This window comes from Sciurus carolinensis, chromosome 6, assembly GCF_902686445.1.
Source record: "Sciurus carolinensis chromosome 6, mSciCar1.2, whole genome shotgun sequence".
NCBI lineage: Eukaryota > Metazoa > Chordata > Mammalia > Rodentia > Sciuridae > Sciurus > Sciurus carolinensis.
In genome coordinates, this window is record NC_062218.1 from 62,027,138 (window position 1) to 62,054,486 (window position 27,349).

At 42.7% G+C, this 27,349-nt stretch overlaps 1 protein-coding gene across 2 annotated transcripts in view; it reads right to left on the minus strand.

The window, feature by feature from the left end:
* Map1b (microtubule associated protein 1B) overlaps window positions 1-27,349 on the minus strand; it is a 104,477-nt gene that overhangs the window by 45,503 nt on the left and 31,625 nt on the right. Inside the window, exon 1 of one of the 2 annotated variants that reach the window (XM_047554950.1) lies at window positions 15,726-15,860. The exons of the other annotated variant lie outside the window; for it this stretch is intronic. The gene's annotated coding sequence lies outside the window, so the exon portion shown is untranslated. Of the gene's footprint in view, window positions 1-15,725; window positions 15,861-27,349 lie in introns of those variants that run through there. 2 annotated transcript variants of the gene reach the window in all.

Genomic DNA, 27,349 nt, shown 5'->3' on the forward strand with positions numbered 1-27,349 from the left:
TTTTGGTGCTGGGGATGGAACCCAGGGCCTTATGCTTACAAGGCAAGCACTCTACTGACTGAGCTATCTCCCCAGCCCTCTTACAATTCTTAAAGGATATAAGCTGACGCTTAAATGTGTGATCTATATTGTTTGGGGAAACATCTGCATTGTCTTTCTGTCACATTCAATCTAAGTCATTTTTTCAACTTCCTAAATGTTTCATATGTATAAAATTATTTGACAGGATAAATTACATTATTCTTCTTAAATTGAAAGAAAAATTTATGGGCTATTGGGGGAAGATACAAAATCAACAAGGATTTGAAATACTTCGACTCAAGATTTTTATGCCAATGATAAAGTGTATTTCTCTTCTCTGAGTCACTTTTTTTTTCAGTATAAAATGTCTGTGTATTTTAGCTTTATTAACAAATCATTCATTTAATATCTTGCTTTGTTTTTATTTGATTTAAAGAATGACAGTGCCCAAAGATATCTAAGGGAACCCTACAGGTACATGGTTTGACACACGAAAAAATATCCTGAGTCTTCCCTATGAATGGATAATTATTTATTTATTTTTGGTACCAAGGATTGAACTCAGGGGTGCTTAACCACTGAGCCACATCACCAGCCCTTTTTTATATTTTGTTTAGAGACAGGGTCTCACTAAGTTGCTTAGGATCTTGTTAAGTTGCTGAGACTGGCTGTGAACTCAAGATCCTCCTGCCTCAGCCTCCCAAGCTGCTGGGTTTACAGGTGTGCACCACCAGGCCTGGCTAGATAATTATTTTAAATGGGTTCATCTGTTTACCCTCCCCAGTGTGTAGCTGAGTCCTGCAGGCAACTGAGAAGGGTCCTGTGCAGAAAAGTAGTAGAGAAGCAGCTCACACTTTTCTTATTAATATTTGCTAAAAGTTATGATAACTACTCTGGAATCTCAACTTATTAACTGTAATCTTTTGGTGGGTAGACTTTTTTTTTGCCTCTACTTTTTAAAAAATCCAATTAACAAATCTCAAACAATGGGACAGATGCTGTGAAAAGCAGCATCACACATGGAAAATCATCCCCTTCTGCTCACTTATTTTCCATAAGGCTTCCACGGAACAGAGAGGTGCTGGGATAGCAGAATGCTCAGCCATTTTGTAAATCTAAATCTGGATCTCCTGTTTCCCTTTGTTCCTTCTCTCTTTTTTGTAATGTCTACATTTTGGCATTTCTGCATTGCCTGTTTGGTTTCAGAGCTTTCAACTGAGCATTTCCTGGGGACAATAACCACCACCAAAAATAAATAAGTAAATACATAAATAAATAAAGAAGAAAGGAAAAGGAAACATAGCAATTAGCATATATTATGCGGCTGCACCAAATTCGTATACTCACAAACACGTCTGCATGCCAGACCAGTCAGCCCTGTTTTGTCTTCTTTTCTGGACTGCCCCGCCCTGCTCCCAGCCTGCCATTTGCCAACTGGAGATGCCCGCCCCTTCTCTTCCTCTGCTTTCAGTTTTCCCAGCCACTGCAGGGCCCACTCAGCTTTACTTGCTCAAGTACTTAATGAGTTTTTAATTCAGTTTTGACTCTGGAACCTGGCCAGTTGCTGCCGCCTGGGGCTTGCATTTCCCTTTAGACATCGTCAGAGAGTAGTCATAAAGACAAGTTGTGTCACTCTGGCCTTTCTAGGGGAGGATCCTGTTATCACAAAGCTTTGCTGGCTGCAGACAGTAAGAGTGCTGGAGGGGGAGAACAGGGAGACACCTTTGTAGTGCCCAGAGGCAAGTGCTCTGAACTTTCTAGGGAGTGAACACAGCTCTGGATACCAGGAGGCCTTCTGTCCACCAGGGAATGGGAGAATGACAGTACACAGAATATTCTTTCAGCCCAAATCAGATGCACTTTACAGATTGTCTTCACATAGCAGCAACCTGGAACACTCCTCTCTACCATGATCCCTGTGGCCAGTTCTCTGCTCCCAGATGTTGAAAAAGGATCTGCATGCTGCAGTTATCTCCCTGAACTGGTGTAGATCATGAAACACTCAGTGATCCTTGGGGAAGCTCTGTATAAGCCACAAAAACTATTGCTCTGGAAGAAAATGTTGAGAAAGCTCTCTGAGGCTTAATGTGCTGGTATATACCTCGTAAATGATGCAGTTTTTTCCTGCGTTTGCCAAGCCATAGCTAAGATATTACCTTCTGGAATTTCAGAGGCTGGGACTGCAGCCAGAAGACCTGGGTTTTTGTCTTCTCGCTAGCTGTGTGTCTTGGGGCAAATGAGTCTGAGCCCTGTCTATGAAATAGTGGTAACAACAGTGCCTGCCTCTGACAGTGGTTGGGAGAGTAGAAGGTGCTGGGATAGCAGAGCTGTTGACATGTTTGCTATTATATGATTTCTCTCTCCTAGACTATCTGGTCCTACAATTAGACTTTGCAATCACCTCTGTCACAGGACTTTGGCAATCACCATCACCACATCTCCCAATGTGGGCATTTTCTACTGGACTGGAGCCATATATTAGCTGAGTTTTAAAAATTTTAACAGCAATGCATATTTTGATATATAATGCATATGTTTATGGGTTACCTGGCATTGATTTTCCATCAAGAGTAGTAATATTATCCTGTTCCATGAATGGTTCAGTGAACTGATAATCATTACATCCAATTCTTTTGTTGAGTGGAAGAGAAAATTGAGCCCCAGAAGTCATGTGACTTGCTCCAGACCTGTCCTGGCCTTGCCCAGCAACCGAACTGTTCTTCTACTGGACCACACACAGTCACCACCATCTTATGCCATAAGCAATATCTCTATTCTATCAGTATTTTAACCATGATGCATGATTTTCTTTTAGTTGTAGATGAACACGATACCTTTATTTATTTATTTGTTTTTATGTGGTGCTGAGGATTGAACCCAGTGCTTCACATGTGCTAAACAAGTACTCTAGCACTGAGCTACAGCTCTAGCCCTAATGCATGACTTTTTAAAACTCCAATATATTTCATATGCTGGGTCTATGGACTTGAGCTAATTTACATGACTTAATATTCTTTGATTCATTCATTCAACAAATATATATTAAGGACTTCCCATATGCCAGGTCCAAGGGATACAGTGGACTTAATTTATAGTTGGGGCAGAAAAACAAAAACCAATAAGAAAAATGTCATTTGGTGATTGGCAGAGAAGACAGATTGGTGACTATTTTTTGACAAGGGGCCAAGGAAGATTACAAAGTTCTCTGTTATCAATTACTTAACAAAATTACATTTTATTTCAAGAGTTGGCTTTGGTAGTTCCTGTATTTTGGTGTAAGCCTATCAAGGTTCTCAGAGTTCAAAAACCAATAATGTCCAATTGCTAAAATATGAAGCCAGTTGGAAAAAAAAAAAAAAAAAAAACTTTCCTAACAAAGAGATAAAGGAAGAAAAGAAGGAAGGAAAGAGATTTCCAGGAAAATATTAATACGTAAATATTGCCCAAATGGCAAAGTCCTAACAAATAAACAAATCATTTGGCTGAAATATCCCTACCAGCAAAAACACTCAGGGAAGCAATGAGTGACAGCACCGCTGTCTAAGAGCATGCACCTACCCTGGATCAGTGGAACAACAGAGCCCTGAGAGGCATACAGAGCCTCAGATGAGGTCTCACCCACCTCAGAATGAAGTCTCTATTTAATTACTACAGGCAACTGTGCTGGCTCCCTGGCTACTCTGCATGTGGCTCCACAACCCTTTGCTGCAGTCTTGTCAGGGATGGGTTCTAGGACTCAGGCAAGAAAGGTGGCACCAGCAAAGAGATGAAGTGATAGCACCACCAAATGGTTTCCATCCTGGCCATCATCAGCCATGAGAGACTCAGAGAATATTAGTATCATCCAACAAAAACAAAACAATACTGCTCTCAACTCAAGACACCCAGAAGATTCTAACCTGTGAAAACGTGAATTCCAGACCACAGAAATGACACCCTTGTCTTAGCCTAGATTATCATCTCCCCTTACCTGAATCGTGATAGCCTCCTACCTGCTCCTTGTCTCCAGGTTATGTACCTGTCCAATTCATTCTACAAACCACAGCCAGAAATTGCTTTTTTTTTTTTTTAATGTATGAATTTACTTAAATAAGAGTTCTGGAACCAGACTTCATGGGTTCAAACTCCAGCTTCACCATTTACTGGCTAAATTATCTCAAGGCAAGCTACTTCTCCATCACTCTATCTCCTTGTTATGGTTTAGATATGTGGTGTCCCCCAAAAGTGCGTGCGTGAAATGATGCAAGAAAAATTTAGGGGTGAAATGACTAGGTTATGAAACCCTTAGCCTAATCAGTGCAGGAATCTACCTGAATGGATTAACTGGTAACTGTAAGCAGGTACGGTGTAGCTGGAGGACATAGGTCACTGAGACCCTGCCTATGGGGTATATATTTTGTCCCAATGAGCAGTGCTCTCTCTCTTTCTTGGTGCCATGTCCTGAGCTATTTTCCTTTGCCACACCCTTCTGCCACCATGTTCTGCCTCACCTTGGCCCAAAGCAAGGGAGCTAGCCATCTACAGAAACAGTGAGTTCCAAAATAAACATTTCCTCCTCTAAAATTGTTCTGATCAGGTCTTTTGGTCACAGCAGCAAAAAGCTGACTAAAACACTCCTTGTCTATATGGCAGGACACCTCACAGCGTAATGTGCAAGTATCAGAACAGTGGTAAATGAGGGTCAGAGGTATGTTAAGTGCCAGGTACATTAACGACCAGGCTCCATCATGGTCCTCCACATTGACCTGCCACTCTCCTCCTTACAAACACTTCAGCTGCCCCCAGTGTCTTCGAGATAAATCTAAGCTCCTTAACACATCTGGAGGCTACTCGCAACCTGGCCCACACTTCCGACTTCAGACTTCATATACTTCCTGAAGTTGCTTTGTCCCACGTGGTCTTTCTGGATCTTTGCACATGCTAATATCTGTCTAGAACACTCATCTCCTATTTACTTGCCTGCTCCCTATTGTCCTCTAGTTTTTGTAGAGAGATGGGCCCTTCTGGAGTCTCCCCTGAAGTCCTGTCCCCTGGAGCACTTGGTGCCCACTCCCACACTCACAAACACCATACCATGTTTCTCTGCGTGGTCGGGGCTAAGGTCTGCTCTGATGTTGGAAATCGGGGGTCAAGATGGCATATGGTCCTTTCTTACAGAGAAATGCTTGGCATTTATTTATTTATTTATTTATTTTTAATTTTCTTATGCTATTTCTTTTTTTATTTATTTATTTTTTTTATTGTAAACAAATGGGATACATGTTGTTTCTCTGTTTGTTCATGGCGTAAAGGCATACCATTTGTGTAATCATAAATTTACATAGGGTAATGTTGTTTGATTCATTCTGTTATTTTTTCCCTTCCCCTCCACCCCTCCCACCCCTCTTTTCCCTCTATATAGTCCTTCCTTCCTCCATTCTTGCCCCCCTCCCTAACCCTAACTCTAACCCTAACATTAACCCCTCCCACCCCCCATTATGTGTCATCATCCACTTATTAGCGATATCATTCGTCCCTTGGTTTTTTGAGATTGGCTTATCTCACTTAGCATGATATTCTCCAATTTCATCCATTTGCCTGCAAATGCCATAATTTTATCATTCTTTATGGCTGAGTAATATTCCATTGTATATATATACCACAGTTTCTTTATCCATTCATCAATGGATTGGTTGGTTCCACAATCTGGCTATTGTGAACTGAGCCGCTATGAACATTGATGTGGCTGTATCTCTGTAATATGCTGATTTTAAGTCCTTTGGGTATAGGCCAAGGAGTGGGATAGCTGGGTCAAATGGTGGTTCAATTCCAAGTTTTCTAAGGAGTCTCCACACTGCTTTCCAGAGTGGCTGCACTAATTTGCAGCCCCACCAGCAATGTAAGAGTGTACCTTTCTCCCCACATCCTCGCCAACACCTATTGTTGCTTGTATTCTTGATAATCGCCATTCTAATTGGGGTGAGATGGAATCTTAGGGTGGTTTTGATTTGCATTTCTCTTATAACTAGAGATGTTGAACATTTTCCCATATGTTTGTTGATTGCTTGTAGATCTTCTTCTGTGAAGTGTCTATTCATTTCCTTAGCCCATTTGTCGACTGGATTATTTGCATTCTTGGTGTAGAGTTTTTTGAGTTCTTTATAGATTCTGGAGATTAGTGCTCTATCTGAAGTATGATTGGCAAAGATTTTCTCCCATTCTGTAGGCTCTTTGCATTGCTGATAGTTTCCTTTGCTGAGAGAAAGCTTTTTAGTTTGAATCTATCCCAGTTATTGATTCTTGCTTTTATTTCTTGTGCTATGGGAGTCCTGTTGAGGAAGTCTGGTCCTAAGCCGACATGTTGAAGCTCTGGACCTACTTATTCTTCTATAAGATGCACGGTCTCTGGTCTGATTCCGAGGTCCTTAATCCATTTTGAGTTTAGTTTCGTGCATAATTATGGGTTTAGTTTCATTCTGTTGCATATGGATTTCCAATTCTCCCAGCACCATTTGTTGAAGAGGCTGGCATTTATTTATTATTCATCAGTGGGGCTAACTGTGAGGGAAAGCCTTCTTGAGGTTGCAGTTTGATGTTTCAAAAAGAGTACAATAATAGTAATTAAATAAATGGACATAGAATAGTTGAAAAGAGGCTTTACCAATGAGGCAGATAGGTACAGAGATTGAATTAGACTACAAAGTTATAGTTGGCTTTTTAAAATAGCCCATCCCTCATGGGCTATGATTCTGCCTATTCACAAATACCTGAGGACAAGTTATTAAAGATAGGTAACTAGTCATCAATAAATTACTATATTTTACTTCAAATGTGGATTTTTAAGTCCGATTGACAATATGTCTTATAGTCCAGGCACACTGCCATAATGAATGGGACCAGACTTCTAAGCAAGGAAGAAAAACTTAATGTGACCATCCTTCTATTTCTTTAGAAATATTTCATAAGCATGAACATAAAGTGACACACCTAACTACAGGAAATAGATAGGAAGCTGTTTATATGGAGCTGTTTCCTTTTAGCTTTGGGTTAACTTGTTTAGCATGTTTTTTTTTTCTTTATTTTTTGGTACCAGGGATTGAACCAGAGATTCTTAAACACTGAGTCACATTTCCAGCCCTTTTTATTTTTAATTTTGAGACATGGTCTTGCTAAGTTACTTAGGGCCTCACTAAGTTGCTGAGGCTGGCTTTAAACTTGTGATCCTCCTGGTTCAGCCTCCTGAGCTGCTGGGATTATAGGTATGTGCCACCATACCCAGCTGTCTTTCTTTTTCTTAAAACCATTTTATTTTCTTCTCTCCTTGAAGGAGTCTGAGCAAAGGGAGAAAAAGAAGATGCCTTTGCAATCCTTTCATGGCCCTTGTACCAAAGATTTTTCAAGTTCTTGAAAACATCCCAGAGGGATGAAAAGGTCAGTACATTGTCTTATTAACAAAGACTGTCACAGGGGAAAAAAGACTTGTGCCACAATTTTGTTTCTTCCCTTTCTGCTCTGCTCAGATCCTCATCTTGTCAATCACACCAGCTTTTCTAAGGGGCATGCCTTATCCTTGATCACACAATGTTAGTTCTCGGGCATCACTGCAGTGGTACCTGGCATGGCATGATGTGCCACGGTGCAGTCTCAGTCACAAAGGCCTTTTTTCACATTCTGGCAATGACAACTTAGTACTAGTTCATCATAAAGCCCTTGAATTGGCTGTCAGTTCTGTTTTTTTCCCAATACCTATCTTTCAGCAACACATCCACAGAGCCTAAGCGTGTAAAAATCCCTTAGGATAGAAAAGAAGGGCAGAGGAAGTTGGGAACATCACCGTGATTCTTCACTAACTGGGACTTTCTCTGTCCGTGTGTCTGCAGGAATCCTGGCTGGAGGGGGTAAGACATCTTTTTAGTAGAAAATAATCTCAGAGAGAGAGAAGTGTTTTTAGTTGTTCATTCCTTCATGGCAACTCTGGTGCTAGACCTAGTAAGCATTCATAAGAGCCATAACAGCTGCCATTTACGAACAGTTTATTGTGTGTTCTTTGTGTATGACATCATTAACTCTGATTTTCAACAAGAGCTGTATGATGAACTTCATTGTATTCATGGAGAAACTGGGGTGCGGAGAAATGACGCGATGGATCCAAAGTCATATGGCGGTGGGTCCACAGCTGGATTCCAACCCAGGCACATCTAACATGGTCTCTTCTTGGTCTCTAGTACCAGTGAGTCAAACTTAGTAACTCAGGACTGCACTCTTCTCCGTCTCCTGGCTTGGGGTTTTTGAAGGTGGATGTCCCAGAACCCTAGGGAGAAGTGACAGGGTCTCCCCAGGACAACTGTGTTGCTTAGGTCCCAGGGCATACTCAGCAGTTGTGTCATGTAGATGGCTGTGGCCTAGAATTGAGCAACCACACGGTACTGGGGTCTTTCTGACCTATGAAAATCCCCCAACCTCTCTGGGCCTAAAACTATTTCCAACCATCCATCCAGGTAACACTTTGAGGCCCAGGAGCAAAAAGCAGTCCCTTCTGCCCATGGCTAGTCTTCCTTCTAGAAGATCTTCAGATAAAAAGGTTCCATGAGAATCTCTTTCAAATCACTCTAAGGGTTTCTGACCCCTAGTGAAGGGGTGGGAATCCTACTGTTTGCCCTCTCTCAACTTTGTGAGGATTAAGAGATTTCCCTCAAGTCTTTTAGTGTTATCTACATACACTTCTCAAGGAACAGAACCAGCCCTGTTACTAAACATCAAACTCAAATGGTACAGAATAAAATGATTACATCTTGAAGCTACTAAATTGATATCAAAAGAAGGCATGATGGAAAAATCACCAGAACATTTATGAGTCCTTCCTACCTAAAGGAATGCAGAAAATACGGCCTATTTCTCAACAGTGTAATCAGCAAGGCTATTCCCAGCCTACTCTCATTTCCTAGACAATAGTCATGGTTGTTTAAATAACTTTAGCTATTTCTAGCTGGCAAAATAAGTATAGGCTCACAGAAAAATATAACTTGTAGTAAAAGACTTAATACTATTATTGCCCTTGATTAAAGATGTTATTCACTTTTTAGAGTCTTTTCAAATAGCTGGGAAATAGCTGGAGGAAGATTTTTGGTTTGGGGAGGATTTCTTTAGCTTCCAATATAGCACAGAAAACCACCCTTTGTTCTCTGTCCCTAATCCACAATAACATCTTCCCTCCTGCTTCCTGATTCTCATTTGTGCTCAAAGTGAAAATGGAAATACAAATAGGGGAAGAAGATTAATAGCTGAAACTTCATTCCTTGCTCAGTTTAAAAACACATTTTTGGCTTCCTCTATAAAAACTAAAACAGTCATTAGCACTTTGGCTTCAGAGGACCCTGGAGAAAGACAAGGAGCTAGTCGGGCGTAACTGTGATGGAGCCCCATCTTCTACCAGGTGAAAAGCACTATTTCCTGTGGATAGAGGCTGCATATGACACCCCCAGTCCCCACATTCCCATTTCAGGGTAAAACGACAATGACTAAGACCTGAATCTCTCATGCTGCTCAATCATGGAAAACTGTTCCCCTTAAAATATGACTCAGACTCTAATGTAAATTTAATATGAAACTCTAGTTCTTAGGGACTCCTGAAATCCCTGTTGAATCTTCACGTATGTTCCTTTATTTCTATCATTTGATGCCTTGAAGGCTTTCTCTAAGATCCATCAATGCTAACTTTTCAGGACCATAAAGAGAATAGAAGGCACTTCTTTCTCTAGGGTGTAAGTTAAATCACTGGTATAATGCTGTTTATCAACAATACGACACCAGATGGTCAACTTACACAGATCATTGTATATACACAGCCAAGCGAAAAGATGGCCCAGAGTTAATTACGTGCCAGTGTCCAGAAGTAAGCCCCAAGTGATACTCTTCATTGCACTAACAAGCCCACTCTGCCTTCTCAGAAGCTTCCAGACACTGGAAATTTTATCCAAAAAGATTTCAAAGAATCTACAAAAAACTTCTAAGATATAAACCCAGATGTAGGCATAACTGAGTAATAATATGTTTTTACTAATTCCTAAACCTTCTTCAAAGAAAGATCACCTCTCTATAATCTTCCATTAAGAACTCATTTGTTTTCCAGTAGTGAAAGGATGTTTTTGTTTTGTTTTATTTTGTTTTGTTTTGTTTTTGTACCAGGGATTAAACCCAGGGGTACTCTACCACTGAGCCACACCCCCAACCTTTCTTATTTTGAGGCAAAGTCTCACTGGGGCTGCCTTTGAAGTTATGATCCTTCTGCCTCCACCTCCCGAGCTGCTAGAATCACAGATGTGCGCCACCACAACCAGTATGAAAGAGGCTTTGGAGAAGGCAAGGCTAGGTTCAAATCCCAGAGTTGCAACTTGCTGGCTATGACCTTGCATTTAATCTTCCCAGCCCACAGCTTCCTCGGTGGGAATGACATCACCAAACTTCACAGGGCTTTGGTGAGAATCAAGTGAGTCTCCAAGTCCAGCACGTGGATGCTCAACAAAGGACTGTGGCTGCAATCACTATGGTAACTGGAACTGGTCATATTGCCCAGACCTTAACTTGCTGCTTCAATAAACCCTTTCGAAACCAAATTATATACAAGTACATAGAAACCTCCTTGGACCCAGATTCCCTCTCCCACTCCCAGAGGTGTATGGTTGTTTCTAGCATGTCCATTCAAATATTTTCCAACACCTATACTCCAAAACTGCTTCACCAGGCAGCCCTAGAACAAATGGGCACGTTTTTTATCACCTCAGTCTTACCTGTAGCCTTCCTTATTCATTTCCACTGAAGACGAGTTTTGGGTCTCATGAGGAAATCACAAGTCTAAGCCATCACCACCTGGCCCATGGACACAGTGGTGGTCCTCTCTGAGTTATTCATCTGAAAATCATGTAACTCAAATGTCACCCCAAAACTCCCTCATCCAGCCAATTTGAAGCTCCCTGTGTATTACTTGCTGCTATCTTTAAAGGGATCCAGTCCCTTTTGCTTTCTTTTCCCCAGCTGTTTTAACCACCTAAATAGTTGTGTGACTCGAGGACAAGATTTAAGGCTCATTTAGGTTTGCATCATTCAGTCTCCCAGTACCCCTTATTAGTTCATCTGATTACAAGGACCATCATAAAAATCGGAGGAGAAAGAGTAATAAAAGCTAGCAGTCAGTAACTGCTTTCAATGCACAATGCATCATTAAAAGTGCTTTGTATATGGTATTTCCTTTACCACCGTCATTTCCCAGAGTCCGGAAGCAATTACTGGAAGGTTTGGGGCTTGGCTTTCATAGCAAGGATCTATTAGGAGATGGCCAGAAATCTTATCAGGCAAGTATGGGCTAGTCATTTTTCTCCACTTTCAGGGTCTTAGATCAATAATTCCTTTTATGTTCTGCCCACTTGCCCCTGTCCCCTGTAATCATGTGGAAGCCCTTGGCTGGCTGTCCCTGGCAACCCTCCTCCCATCTTGTCCCAGGCTTCACTGAGTGCACCCACAGCTGCAGCTGTTGACCTGTGTTTTGCTGCTATTTGCATCTCAAATAAGTTAATAAAAGCAACAGGACTAAATAATAAATTAAGGATTTATGTTTAAAACAGCAATGACAAAGGCCTTTGATTAACACAGTACAACAAGAAAGCAACTCAGTAATACCACTGCTGGCGCTCCATGCACATAAGGGCCTCTGAGTTGACTGTCTTGCAATTTTTACAAACGTTACCTTCTCTGTGGAAATGAAGTGAAAAACAATACCTTTGCGTAGGAAAAGTAGTTTTAAGGCAGAGATAAAAGAAATGTGCTGATTTGCAAATAGTTACAAGCAAATTCATCAATCATTCATCCACCTGTTTAACACACAGTTATTAAGTACTGACTAACTGCTGGACACTAAGTCACTAGCCAATTGGGTTGATATGGAGGCTGACTCATAATCCATTGCCCTCAACAAATAAATCTACAATGACTGGGTAGGGAAAGCCTAAAGTCTGGTCCATGATCTGCTGCCTCTCAGTTTTTTTTTTTTTTTTTTTTTGGGGGGGGTGCTGGGGATCGAACCCAGGGCCTTGTGCTTACAAGGTAAGCACTCTACCAACTGAGCTATCTCCCCAGCCCCGCCTCTCAGTTTTAATTTATGACTTACAAGGTCTCCCTGGGTCTCAGCAATCTTATCTGTAAAATGGGTGCAGCATATGCGGTGGGAGTTTGAACTGACTGCTTTTAAGAGTCCCTTTCTGGTAACTCTGGGGTGCTGTGGTCTTGCTCTGTGTTCCCATGTATGTCAGAGAAAATGCTGCACCCACATTGTGTACAAAAATGCAAGGCAATGTATGTCAAAACCAGAAGAAACACGTTGGAGTCCCTTAATCTTACCAGGTCCTGGACTCCTGGTAGGCAAATGGGAATAACGATTTTTACTTACAGCATTGCTCTGGAGATTTAAATAAGGTAACATATGTGAACTGCATTGGAAAGCTCTGTATGAATGTGAGTTATCACTAACATCCCTGAAATTTAACAGCCATTTCAAGGATCAGATGTTGATAGTTCATCCTTCTACTGTCCCCTAGTATCTCTATCATATTTCATGCTTTCATTGCTCAGTTATATACAATAGCTCTTATTACGTGGCCATGCAATTTCATTTCCGGGTCACCTTGCTTTAAGAGAAAATGATTTTGAAATGTCCTGCCTTCATCTATTGCCTTCTGGAAGCAAATGCTTCATTTAGTCATATAAAATTCTGTTTTCATCCTAAACTGAATACTTGGCACAACAGGATGTGATGCTTGAGAGCAGGGAGTGGTTGGTATGGAAATCCAGGGCTGCCCCTGCCAGGCTGGGGCTCCCCCCAGGGGTGGCCAGTGGGATGGCAGATGCATGAAGATCCACCAGGGTTGGAGAAGCAGGGGAGGGAAAAGCAGGGGCGGCAGGGCTGGAGGGCAAGCCCAAGAACCTGATGCGTGTTCAAAATGAAAACCTTTCACCTGCCTCTCGACTTCTTTCCATCACATTTTCTACCAAAAGACTACTCAAAAGCAGAGGGAACTACCAACAAATGAAGTGACTTACATTGCCAGTTTACTGAGAGATTTTCATTTAATCCATCACATATTTTTGTTGTTAGTATAACCCACCAGAAACTTTCAAGGACAGGAACACACAAAGCCACAGCCTCTGTTTTATGCCAACACACTCTCACCAAATCTCATTCTCAACCACAGCTCAAGAGCCACCAAAGGCTCCCCAGTTCCCCCAGGAATAAATCCAAGCTCTTCAGCCCAGAACTTAAGCCCTTTCACCAGCCAGTTGTTGGCTCCTAGGAGGAGCAAATTGGAAAAACATGGGACTACAATTTTTGAAGAGATTAACAACTTAGTCTGTGAGGCCAGATTTTGCATATAATATATTTAGGAAACAATGTATGTGACTATTTGAATGCTAAGCCTGTGAAGGGACACACTACATAAGGACATTAAAAGGATGTACCTTCAATTCACTAGAATGTTCAGCCTTCCTTTAGCAGGTAATACTCTGCTCATAAAAATGTCTAATCCCTGGTCAACCTGGAGTCTAAGACAATCTAGGCTTTGCGCACCCTGATGACATTCAAAATTTTGCAGTGCTTGTGTGTGATGGTTAATTTTAAGTATCAATTTGACTGGATTAAGGACCACCTAGCCATCTGGATGTGTCTGTGAGGGTGTTTCCTGAGGAGACTGGTGTGTGAGCCGGTGAACTAAGTGGGGAAGATTGGCCCCCAGTGAGAGTGGGTACCATTCAATCAGTTGGGGGGGGACCCTTAGGACAAAAAGACAAAGCAAAGGCAAATTTGTTCTTCCTCTCCTGGAGCTGGGACACTGTCCTTCTCCTGCCCAACGGACATCAGAACTCTAGGCTTTCTGATTTTTGAACTCTAGGATCTGTATGGGTGGCGCCTTGGGGTCTCAGAACTTCAATGACATACTGAGAGTCACAAAACTGGTTTCCCTGGTTCTAAGCCTTTGGACTTGGACTGAGTCACACCACCTGCAGCCCAGGGCCTCCACTTTGTGGACAGCCTTTGACTGGACTTCTCGGCCTCCATGATGGTATGAGACAATCCGCCTATTAAACCCCCACACATATCACTGGCGTATATATGACCATTCCTGTTGGTTCTTCTTCCAGGGGAACCCTTGCTAACACAATCTGGACTTCTCAGGGCAAATGCTCCCCAGATGAAGGATCCCTAGTTGAGAAGACACTCTCAAGAAACAGCAATTAGCAGGAATCATCAGGATGCTGTTCACAGTGTGAAGAACTCATAAAAGGAATAAGTGAGAAAGCTCAGTCCTGACTGGAATCCCCAGAAGTAGTGGATCCAGAGAAAGAGGCCCCAGGGAGTGAGAGGCAGCTTCTAAACCTGGTCTCAAAGAATGGCATGATTGCCAGGCCCGGAGACCTTGGTCTACCACACCTCACCATCTGGTCGGGGGCCGTGTTTGTTTACCCAGGAAAGCCCTGGTTGGGGAAGTTCACCAGCTCAGCGGGGGAGCGTGCTGGGCACCGTGAAGGATAAACCTCAGTCCTCCAACACATCTCTCTGACTCTCGCCTGCCCGTGGCCATCTGTATTGACCAAATTAACTAAAAGTTGTCAAACCTTCCTTTGTGTTGTGTAGACATTACCTCTGTGTCTGTTTACAAATAGATGAAGTTGTTAACAGCACACTGGAAAGGGACCAAAGACACTCAACTGGTCCAAAAATATGTCAGCCTTACACTTGGAGAGAAGTCCCTCAGCCTGGGTGGCATTACACATGGGCACTGGTGGGTCCATCCAATTCCCACCCTAAATCCTCTGGTCTTGAACACAGTTTGCATAGTATTTCTAGAAATCTGATCCTGTCTACTGCATCTTCATGTGACAGAAAAATGACAGTGTGCTGGGAACAGAAGAAAGTGATAAAGTAATTAATCTCCCCGTGAAATTATGAGCAAAATAACAGAAGGAATAGTAATTCTATAATTCTAAAGTTATTTTGTTTTGTTTTGGCTTTTGTTCAATATATGAGAGATTCATAGGTAATGTTAATCAACTACAAGGGCCAACCTGTGGATTTTAGTCAGAAAAGGTGTTACTTCTTCTTAAGCTTTTTTAAAAAAAATTATTTATTTTTTTAATTGAGAAATTAGGTTTTGAAGGTCATCTTGTCAATCCAAGGTGTTTTTTTTTTTTTTTTTAACTTTAAATGGACATGGTAAAATCAACAGCACAGGGCTTTGGGAGGGAGTCTGAGCAGCTCACGGCCCAAAGATCCCAAGCTGTCATTTCCATTCTCATTTGTTATTCAAAGCCCAGTGGTCTCTAAATAAAGAAAAAGGGATCCCCTCTTTCTCCTTGACTGAAGTCCAATAGAAGGGAACTCAGAGAATAAAGAGAGAGAAAGAGACACCCGACTCGTGCAAGGTTTATATTCTAAGCACCCACCTCTCACTTATCCACCACCGGCAGCCACACCCCACTGGACTGTGTGTGGTCCCACCAGGCCTCCACTCCTCCCATCACCACTATAAATAACCACCACACCAACTAGGCGCCAGTTCCACAGGCCTCCGATTTGCTTTTGAGTGAGATTATCATGGAAGATGGGTGCCCACAGAAACAGCAAACACCACTGCCTCCAACAAACAGTTCCAGAACCTGGCCTATTAACGACCTCATACCTTTTGGTGATTAACTTCAGCGAGTGATTCTTGTCAAGGCAAACGTGGTCCCTGCATATCTGTGGAACAGTTTCCAGCAAGGCAGACGACATGGGCTTGGCACGGCCACACTCCCTCCGGCCGACTCTCGTGTGAGAACTCTGGCCATAGCCAGCAACCCAGCCTGTTGCCCGGTAACAGAGCCCAGCTAGCATGTTGCCTCATGTTTGTAAATGGAAGGAAAGAAAGACAAATTTGCGCAAAGGAGATTCAGCGACACAGACCTGAGCAAACACGAGGTAGCTCAGCAAAGGCTTGGCTATCGTTGGCCAGAATTCACAGAACCAGACGCCAAACACATCCACAGTACAATTTCCGTACTGCATTTTGTTTTCTTACAGTCACTCCCGGGACGCTAGACAAGCTTTCTATCCAGACTTCGGTGGCCTTGGTTTCCTTGCAGTTCCCCTGGTGGGGCCATGTTACTGCTTCCTGCTCCAGCAGGTCAGCAAGGGAGGGAGGCCCAGGATCCATGCCTCGGCATGCTACCTTCAAAAGCTTAGCGGGTGATGATCTCCTTGCTCCAAACAGCATTTCCAAACCAGTTTTTTAAAAGCTGGTTGATGTATAATAAATGCTATAAAGATAGCATGAGACTTAATTTTACAATTACTCCTTTGCAGACCCGCTGTTGGTCAACATAATGCTCAGGGTGGGAAGGAAGCAACAGGCCAAGGGCCTGGGGGTTTGTAGAACAAGGAATCCTACTTCAAGAGGGAAGAGGCCAACTCCTTCACTGTGTCTCTCTCTTCACTTCAGGAGGAAAAACATCTAGTTTTTATGTACAAAATAGATCCACAGATAGGATAATTAGCATATGTATCCTGACCTGCTTTGTAACTTTAAAATAAACCACCATCTAAATGCTATGTGGGATCCTGCAAAGTAAGGACATTTCCAGGAAAGTCTGGAGAAATTTGAATGAAATCTCAACTTCTGTTAACAGCATTCTACTAATGTTAATTTCTTGGTTTTGATAAAGAGTAACACAGTTGGGTCAATTGTTAAGAGTGAGGGAAGGAGGGTGAAAGGCACACAAGAACTCTCTGTGCTGTCTTTGCAACTGTTAAATAAATTCAAATTTATTTTTTTAAATGTGTTGTTGTTTTTAAAGAATTACCCTGGCCGGGCGTGGTGGCACATGCCTGTAATCCCAGCAGTTTGGGAGGCAGAGGCAGGAGGATGGCAAGTTCAAGGTCAGTCTCAGCAACTTAGTGAAGCCCTAAGCAACTTAGCAAGACCTTGTTTCAAAATAAAACATAAAAAGGGCTGGGGATGTGGCTCAGTGGTTAAGTGCCCCTGGGTTCAATTTGGAGAACAACGACAACAAAAAAATCCCACTAAGGATTGTCCTCCCTATGGTGGATTCAAGTACTTACATCAATATTTAGGAAGCAAATCTAAACTTACACAGAGGAGTTAGCTTTGAGGAATTGATTTAAGTTCCTGTTTGAGGTGCACTGTCCCCTTCCACCCTTTTTGATACAGGACACATCTGGAGGCAAAAAAAAGAAAGAAAAAGAAAAGCTGGCCAGCCTTCCCTTCCACTCCGTCCCCTGCCTCCAGTCCACTGCATCTTCTGTTCCAAACTATCATCCCACTGTCACCATGGTTCTGAATAAAGGTAAGAGGAGGCCAGAGGCATCCCCACTGAGCAAACGGATTCTGTCCAGGGGACTTCCTGTGGACCATTTGGAAGATCAAGTGCTCCAATGTTAGGAGGCTGGACCAGAGTCTCACTTAAGAGCTAACAACCCTCTCCATCAAACCAACAAATCACCAAACACTTCCTGTAAAATGCAGGGCTCATCAGCCAGAAGCTGAAAATACACTGCCAAAACAAATGTCTATTTTGAAAAAGGGGAATCAGATTTTGCTTACCACCCGCTTCAAGGTTCCAATGGGCTTTACTAGTATATTTTCCCAAGGGTGTATAAATTATTTGGTTAGAAACAGGATATTTCATTGCAAGTTAGCTGAAAGGAACAGTGATGCCTAAGATCTCAGAAGGGGTTGACTACATTCTCAACCCTGTAAGACTAGACTAGAAAGAGCAGGAATCTGCATTGGAATTCCCATGAGAATATTCCATTAAATCAAAACAAAAACAAAATTCTTTAATGACCATTGACTTCGAGTCTGGCACTGGGCTGGACGCTGGTGAATACAGTGGCGAATGAGACACAGACTTGACCTCCATGGGGGTGAGGTGTTAAGTAAATAATCACATAGATAGTAGCAAGAGGAGGGTGTGTGAGAATGCGTAACAGGAGCCTCACGTCAAGACAGGGTCCTGGGGGAGAGCAGCAATTCTACACTAAATCTAAACAGGGGCAGGACCTCAGAAGTTCAAGGAGAAAGGCTGGCCTGGACAGTTCTAGATGCTCCAACTGGGAGATAACAGAGGCTGCCACCTCCAGGCTCCCGAGTCCTGGGCAGCTGCTCCTCTGAAGCACCTTTGTGCACAGTCCAGCTCGTGACCTGGGCTATTCTGAAGAAGATTATGGAGCAAGGAGGCTTGCTCCATAATCACGACAAACATCACTCTACTACTGAGGGAAAAGACATAGGACACGCAGAGAGGAGACATGGAGGACAAAACATGCGTGGCCCTGACTTGAAGTCCACATTCATGTGGATTAAAAGGCCAGATTTAAAAGTCACCTTTACATATCTTGATCACAAACAGCACTATTAAATCCATTGTTAGACTTTATCCACAGACACACCAATGTACTGTTTAAATTCACCAAAAAAAAAAAATCAAAAACAAAGAAGAAAAAAAAAAATCAGTTCCCTCCATCCTGGTAATGGTTAACCTGTCTGGTAAAGGTCAACAGGCCAGTAAATGACTCCCATTCTGGTAATGGTCAACATGTTCAGTTACTAACTAAAAACACCCTGTTAGATCATGCCCTCTACTATTGACCTTGCATGTATAAACATGCCCAGGTAAGATGTCACGAAGGCATTCCTCTCTAAAGCTGGCACTCCACTCCGCCTCTCAAAGTGTATACTTCTTTCTTTCTCTCAATAAAATCAATCTGGTCTCACTGTAATCTGTCCTTAGATTCCTTTCTGTGATGATGTCAAGGACCCTCACAGCCCCAGTGGAGGTCCACCTCCCTTTCGTGGGACCCCCTCAGGACCCTCCTCCCAGTGACACCACACCACACTATACTCTATGATTCCTTGCCTCTCCTGTTTCCCTTCCCCACCTCAACATCTGATGAGAGTAAGAATCATCTCATGAACTTGTTCCAAATGCAGATCTCCAGATCCCGTCGTGAAATACAGAGACTCAGGTATCTTTATATTCATAACAGGCATCCCTGTCTTTGCCAACTGATGCTGACAAATGGGTTAGCTGGTCTGGTCTTTCTGCAACCAATTTAAAAAGAAGAATATTCAAAAGTACCAAGATAACACTGAGGACAGGTGACTTTTCCTTCAAGTGCTTAAAGCAAAGACCTCCCTGTGTGTGTGCCTCTTTTTCAGGTCTCTGCTGGTCTCCATTAACAGAAGGACTAAGGGTCTGTCTCCTGAGTCCTCTGAAGACAGGAAGGAGAGAGAACTCTCAGGAGCACTATGTAGCCTCCGAGTGCAATGGAAAATTCCAAGAAATAAAGCTTTATAAGAGACTTACCTACGGGGGATGTTTTTTGGTTCCATAAGAGCATTGCAAAAGAAATGTTTTATGAAATTAATATTTTATGAAATAATCTCTATTTTAAAAATCTTCAGAGTCCTCATAACAACCATAATGTATATTTAATTAATATGGATCCTTTGTTACACACTGGGTAACACCTTTATAACCAACTGGTCTTATATTTAGGGAAACTTACCATTCCCTTAATTTGGGTGATTTTCCTTTCTCTGTAACCAAAAGAAGTTTTGGAAATCACTGTCCTGAACTCTGCAGAGACTCCTTTGAATTCTCACGTTAATTTTTCATTTGAGTCTGGTAAAAGACTTTGTTTTCCGGTCTATAAATCTGTCAGGGAAGACAGTAAACTGGATCCTCCACTGGGGCATTTTGTAGTCAGCAGATTTCCCAGGCAACAGCCACCAACTCCAGTCCATCGAATAGTCACCAATTTTCTCCCTTGACATATCTTCCAAGTCCTCCCCTCCCAGCTGGCCATTGGACCACACCACTGCTTTTCTGTCTGCAGCAGGAGGAGAGGATGGGCAGTCCCTGGAAGGACCCCTGACTACTGGCCAATCAATCACCCAGTGGGGTGTGCGCAGTCAGGAATGTCCTCTGTAGACTTTGCTCTGGGCTCTCTGGCACCAGGCAGCTCTACCAGTGGCCTGCCTTTCTTTCCCAATCACCTACCCTCTTTCATTTTATAATTACAGTAAAGGACTCATTCAGTAACTCATATTACCTGGAACACAGACAGCTCCAGAGCAGGCAATGAAACCCAGATATTCTTCCAGATGTTGGCCCTATGACAAAACCAGACCTTCCTAATGTATCTTGATCAAGAATAATGCCAGCAATTTGGTTCTAGGCTTTCCTTTTAGTTTTAAAGAAGATTTTTTTAAAAAAATGTATTCTTCCATCAGCCACTGAGGAGAGTGTGCTCTAGAACATCCCACTGACAACCAGTTTCTGCTTTTGAAAAAGATTTTAGCTGTCCTAGAAAGGGGCCATTACTGCATGTCAAAACCAAGTACCTCCTGTGCTTGGCATCCATTTGATCAGACCTACAAGGTCCTCAGGAGTTCTGCCTTAGAATATAGAAGTTAAAGAACTTCCCAGGAATACCTGAGCATCTTTAGAATGGAGCAAAAGACTCTGGAGTGAGATTGCCACAGGGTCTGAACCCCATCTCCACCACTCAACGTTGGACTCTCATATTCTGTACCTCATACTCTGGGCCTCAGGATCCTCATGATTAAGTAGGGAAATCCTCTTGGCAGCTTGGTGAGGATTACATTAGTTCCATGTAAGGTGTTTAGAATGGCACCTGGCACATGGTGAGCACTCAGTAACTGTTAGCTATGCTCCTTACGAGCCTTCATCAAAAATAAAGATCAAGCAGATTGGCTGCACAGAGGAAAGGGGAATGAACCCAGACTGAAAAGCCACCAAGTCCATCAAAAATTACAAGACAAGTCCTCTTCCCTAGAATATGATTCCCTCACAGAAATCCCTGGAAAGGTGGCCTGCCTGAAATTATTTTTAGATTTAATGAAAAAAGCTATTAGTCCAAATTAGATGAGCTGGGTGACTGTGAGATCCAGCCCTGGGGCATTGTTCAGATTCTCGATTCCCGTCTCATGCTGGGCTGAAATAAATTGATTTAAATCAGTTAATGAAAAATTCAGTCTCCCTCCTTGCAAATGGCATCACCAAGCTTCCTAAAACAGCTCAACTGAATGGACTACTTTCTTGTAAAAGAGGAAGAAGAGTATGAATTTAACTTATGTGGCTTTCACCAAATCACTCCCAATGAGTTCACTGCTCCACCCATCTTGATCCAACTTCAGTGTTCCGTAAAGATTCCCCTCACTGTCCACATCTCAGGTCTTACATGACTCCTGAATGAAACTTAATGGATTTGACTGGTGATTCATTGCTGGACCCATGTGGAATAACATATCATGCTTCGTGCATAATAAATAAATGACATTTTTAAACAAATAGGGATGAATATAAACTAAAGAGCAAGACCCTCTACAGGACCACTAGGCATCTCATAATTAGCGAGTGATTTAGGACGACTCAATTTCCTACCATCACTACTATGGGCCTTTAGGAAATGCACCAGCACTTCACTCCTTCTTGGAGGAAATGCTTGGAGTCTGAATGGAATATTGTCAGGTAAAATTAGGCCACTTCTGAGTTGTGCAACATTTCTCTTCAAAATCTTGCTGATCATGCAAACACTGAATAATTATACTGATTTGCGCATTATACTCCATCAGAATGACAAAGCATTAGCACTGGCACTCTGCTAATGAAAATCAGCAAGCTTTTAAGACCACCATCCATCAAGAGAGAAAAAGAACTCATTCAGAGTCATGACAGGTGCATGACAATGGAAACAGGGTATTTTTTTTTTTTTTAAGTATGTGAGCTGCTGCCAAAGATTAAGATCCTTCTGTGTTTAATATCATTCTCTTTCTTTGTGTTCCTCTGAGGTTTGGTATTTTCTTTAGACAGAGAAATACAAAAGTTGATGCAAGAGATCCCAGATCCCCAAGAAGACCTTTCTATAATTTCATACGGGGCTAGTGAACATTCCCCACTGAGGTTTCTGTCACTTTCTTTAGAGACCAATGTCTTCCCCTGTTGTCCAGGGGGCAAATCTGTACAAATGCAGTTCTCAAAAATACTAACAAACTGAACTGAGAAGGGAGTTGGTGCCAGACGGTGCCCCCAACAGCTGTACAGAGCGTGATTTTCACCAAAACAGAGTGTGATTCACAGGCAGCAGCAGAGCTGGCCAGGCACGGGCCCTCCTGAAGCTCACACAAGCAGCAACAGTCTCCAGCAGCTCAGATGGCCAAGAGAAAAGGGATCTGTGTCTTGAGGGTAAGAACGAATGCATTCTAGCACTTCTAGCTGTGACCCAGACCACTTCTCAGAAGCATTACTGGGCTCATTTTTCCCCTTAGCACCCTAAAATTCTCCATCTGAAAGACCCAAGCATAACACTTGGTGTGTCACAAGTTCTTTATCCAGTAGACTCAACTGCAAGGAATTCAGCTTAGAATCTGGTAAAAATAAAACAAAACAAAAGAGTGGGAGAGGGGAGAGAAACCTTGGAATAAGCAAATTAGATACCACGAAGTCAAAGCACTTAAAGCTCTGGGACTTGAGGCCAGTGAGATCCCTTTCAGGGTTTATCGCCAAGAATCAAGTCTCTCTTCTCTTTCCTTCTTCTTTAGTTGGTGAGCTCAAGTACTGGGTTTGGTGATCTGTAGCAGATCCAAGAGAAGAGAATAGAGGAGTACTGAATTGAATAGCATTCCCCCAAATTCATATCCATCTGTACCCTCAGAATGGGACCTCATTTGGAAATGGGGTCTTTATAGCTGTCATTAGTTAAAATGAGGTCACATAGGATTAGGATGAGCCCTTATAAGGTGTATCCTCATAAGAAAACACAGGTAGGACATGCCATGTGACCTCAGAGGCAGACGTGGAGTGATACTTCTACAATCTAAGGGATGCTGAGGGTAGCCTGCAGTCACCAGAGTCTGGGAGAGAGGCATGGAACAGCTTCTCCCCTCCACCCCCCACGAGTCACCAGCCTTGCCAACACCTTGCTCTTGGACTTCTGGCCTCCAGAACTGTGACAGAAGAAACTTCTGTCACTGTAAACTACCCAGTTTGTTCCAATTTATTTTGGCAGCTTGGGGAAATTTAGAAACAAGTACATTGATAGTACCTTAGAAGAAACTCCGGACAACATGATAGCAAGGGGGGAGACCAGGAGGGATGTTTTTCTAAGAGACATACGAATTTTTAAAAACCAGAGTTTGGACGACTCTGTGGCAAACCAATAACCTCTCTGAGAAGACACGGAGGCACAGTGACACAACCCAGTTGTTGACCGTTTCATAATGGCGACCTTGAGTTGATTACTAAAAGGCTGGATTCTGTTCAGGCTGTTCAAACAAGGCCTCGCTGTACTGCCTTGCCCCACAGCCCTAAAAAGGAAATGTATTTGTTTGCCACTTGGATTGCACTAAACATTCTCTTTTATATTTGGCATCTCAACATGGTGGTGTATTCTTTGGTTACTAAATTCTCAGGACTAAAATCTCACATTTTCTTTTCAGGGAATCCCAATCAAACCAGACCACTTATTTATGGTATGTGTAAAGGTTTTTCTACACTTACCCAATATTTGTGTCTATTATAACTGCACACACACACACACACACACACACACACACACACCTAAAGAACATAACACAAAGAAGAATAATTTACTAGAACTCCAACACACTGACAGCTAAACAATCAAACTTTTCACTATGGATTTCATACAAGAACCTGAAAATCTTATTTATGGCAGATGAACTATGAAGTTGGGCTTAGAATAAATACATCTTGTCCCCAAATCACTCACAAACTCTATGCCTCAAGTCCCTGTCTAATCTAGTAAGAAACAAAAGAAAAACGACAGATGAAAATGCTTAACTATGAACTACAGCCCATATAAAAATGATCTGTGGGAGTTCTACTTTATTCTTTGATTCCTCTGCATCATGTGCTAAGGTCAGTTTACCTTTTTTTTTCTTTGTTTGATTTTAATTGAAACTTATGCTAGGGAATTTCTCTTGTTCCAACAGGGAGCTTTTTTCCCCTATAGTCAGCACAGAACTGCATCCCATGGGGGGCCTAAGATCACTTCCCATCACTTGTCTTATAAGGATCACCCTCTGGCCAGGAGTGATGGCTCACATCTGTAATCCCAGTCTCAGGAGGCTGAGGCAGGAGGATGGTGAGTTCAACTCAGTGAGACCCTGTCTCTAAATAAAATACAAAACAGGGCTGGGGAGCTGGCTCAGTGGTTAAGTGCCCCTGGGTTCAATCCCCAGTACCAAAAGACCAAAATCGCCCTCTGCCCAGCAGATGAGGTGGGAGAGCGGGGCAGCAGGGTGGGCACAGGAAGGGTGGCCCAGTCCTCGAGCACACACCCACTGCTGCCATGGGCTCCTCCAGGCAGCCAAGCTGGGCACTGTGCCAAGGTGGGGAGGGCCACCAGACTGACGCTGGGTCGGACTCCACAGGTCTCTTTTGCTTTGCCCTGTCAGCATTTTAGGATTTAGGGCTGGGGGCTGAGTTCCAGAAATAATAAAAACCACTCATTTGCAGAAACACGTGGCAGAGCTTTCCAGCTTCACAGCCTCTCTGCCGAGCTGCTGGGCAGTCTGTCAGCGAGGGGCGCTCGGTCCAAAGGTGCAAGATGCCAGGGCCAGGTCAGCCAGAAGCGCTGGGACAGTGGATTTGCTGTTGCCCCCACCTTAATCCAGATTTAGGGTGGAAATGATTCAAAGGAGTATTTTCTTTTTAACCAAGCCTCTTGGTAACATGATATCATTGCCTTAGGCTTTTCTTCCTTTTCTCCCTTTCTTTCTTTTTTTAAACCATGATCCTCTTACAAACCAAACATAAAATCGGCTCAGAACCTCTCCATATATGGCATTTCCACACAGAATAACTCTAAGTGCTGTTTCTTGGGCTCAATGGAGAAAATCCTTCTAGGGCACTGTCAAGTTTTCTTAGTTGTGCAACGTGGGGACCCAAGAGGGTAGTTCCCACTGTACAGGCCTCAACCTTTCAGAGTCCCTGGCCAGCCAGGAGCAGGAAGGGTCCCCCTCTGCCTCCTGGGCAATGTGTTCATGATTTCAGGAGACCCACTGGGCCCTAAGACTGGGCAGGTCTGCTGGTAAAATGCCTGGGACAAAGGTTCTGAATTCAGGTCTTTTCATCTTTCATCTGATTCTCACCGGGCACAAGTCCATTGAGGATTAGATGAGAAAACCTGCCGAAGTTCTGGTCAAGTACCTCCAATCCCTTACATCCGGGAGCATTGGCGACCGCTGCTTGGCCCTACGGGCTCTGCTCAGGGGGATGCTGCTCTGCCGCTGCGACTCTGAGTAGGGACAGAAGATAGGGGGAAAATAGGAGGAAAGAGGAAAGAAGTGGCAGGGCGGAAGAGTGAAGTGTGAGAAGGGACTGCGGTGAGGTGACATGGTCCAGGGAGGGAGTGAAGCAATATGTGGGTGCAGGATGCTGCAGAAAAAAACAGAGTCGGGGACATGGGAGGCTGGTGGGCACCTGCAGGCACTGAGGGGTCCAGATGCAACACATGAAGTGGATATCGCACCCCTGCCCACCCAGGAGTGCTGCCTTGAGCAGTTGCACTGTCTGGTCACCCTTTCATTCAAATCGACTCATACACTAAGACTGGGACCAGCATGAAAAAGGAAATATCTAGATGGACCCCAGAAACAAAATCAGGCCCCCTTAGATCTTGGTTCTTTTATTTGTTTTCCATGTTGTCTAAAGTCGATAGTAATTTCATTCACCTGTATCTGTAATGTGATTGCTTCCATAAGCACAGCTTCAGAGACTTTATTCTTTGAAAATATCAGATATGGATACATCTTGCGCTCCATTTTTTTTTCTTTTGCAGTCCTGGGGATTGAACTGAGGGATTCACGCATACCAGGCAAGATCTCTACCGTGGAGGTACACTTTCACCTCTCACATCTCTTTTAAAATGTTTTTCTTATGTTCTGTTTGTCTTTGTTTCTTTTGCAATGAGCATAACAGAGAAAGCTGTTTCTGTTTCTCAGTGAAGAAATCTGTAAGTGATATTTAGTAGTTCCCAAGATACACAATAGCTTTTCTCTCCATTTGAGGTACCTCTTCCAAAGCTCTATGTCACCATTTTTTAAAATGAGAGTTGCAATTCTTTAGCATGGCACGAAATCAAATTGGTCAGTACAAATCAGTATATTTTCATAAAAATGGACTACAAAATGTCATCATCTGTTGCAGATAGTAAGCATAGATATTGTTTTCTTAAACTTTCATTCCCATTTTATGTAAGCATGGCTTACCATACATTTTCTATAACTGAGGTCAAGGTAAAAAGTTTACAAAACATTCCTATGCAATGTATCTGTAAATGTAAGTTTGTCTCTAAGGTTAAAAAATAAAATCCCCTGAACTGAGGCCCTCTTATGGACCTGGCATAAAGGACAAAGATCTGCTGCCTCTAAAGTCTAAATTTTAAAACCTCCTCCACCATTAATGGGATGAAAATTAGCCTGATGATAATTACAAACTTTAATTTTTACATAAGAAAAAAATATTGTCAACATCTACCTCAGGTATGTTCAAATTCTTGACATATTTCTGCTTTCATTTTGTGATCCCCAAGATAGAACTAAACGGCCTTTCTCACCCTCCACTGCAGTCCTTTCCAAGGTAATTTATTACCCAAAAATGACAGGGACCAGATGACTTCAGACACATTGGAGCCAAGGGTGTGAGCCAGAAGGAGCCTCCATCTGCCTCGATATTGGCCAGACACCCCCAGACTCACACCTCACCTTACGGGGCTAGAAAGTGTATCACAGTGCCAAACTCCAAAAAAGAATAAACATCCAGCACTGGAAGAAAAATTGGAATTCTGAGAGTTTGGTGACTTGCCCAAGGTTAGATACAAAATGTAACAGGAGAGCTGCCAGAACAAGAACCCAGGTTTCACGACACAGGCCCAATAGGATGCACTTTGATACAGGTTCAATATGGAGGCACCCACTGACCCCAAGGCTACCAGCACTGGGACACTTGGATGAGTACGTGTTTTTCTCTTAGGGCTGTTTCATGTATCTACTCCAAACTCCTTAACTCAGACTGACATCCGTGGCTTCTCGTGCCATGTCATTACTGAGTTACATACCAGTTTGAGGTTTCTGAGGTTAGTATTCATAAGAGCTTTCCAACTGTGACTCAAATGAGCTCTATTTTCTCCAGATATAGAATTTACTATTCAATCTCATTTCAATGAGAAATACAAAAGTGATAGTGATTCATGTCT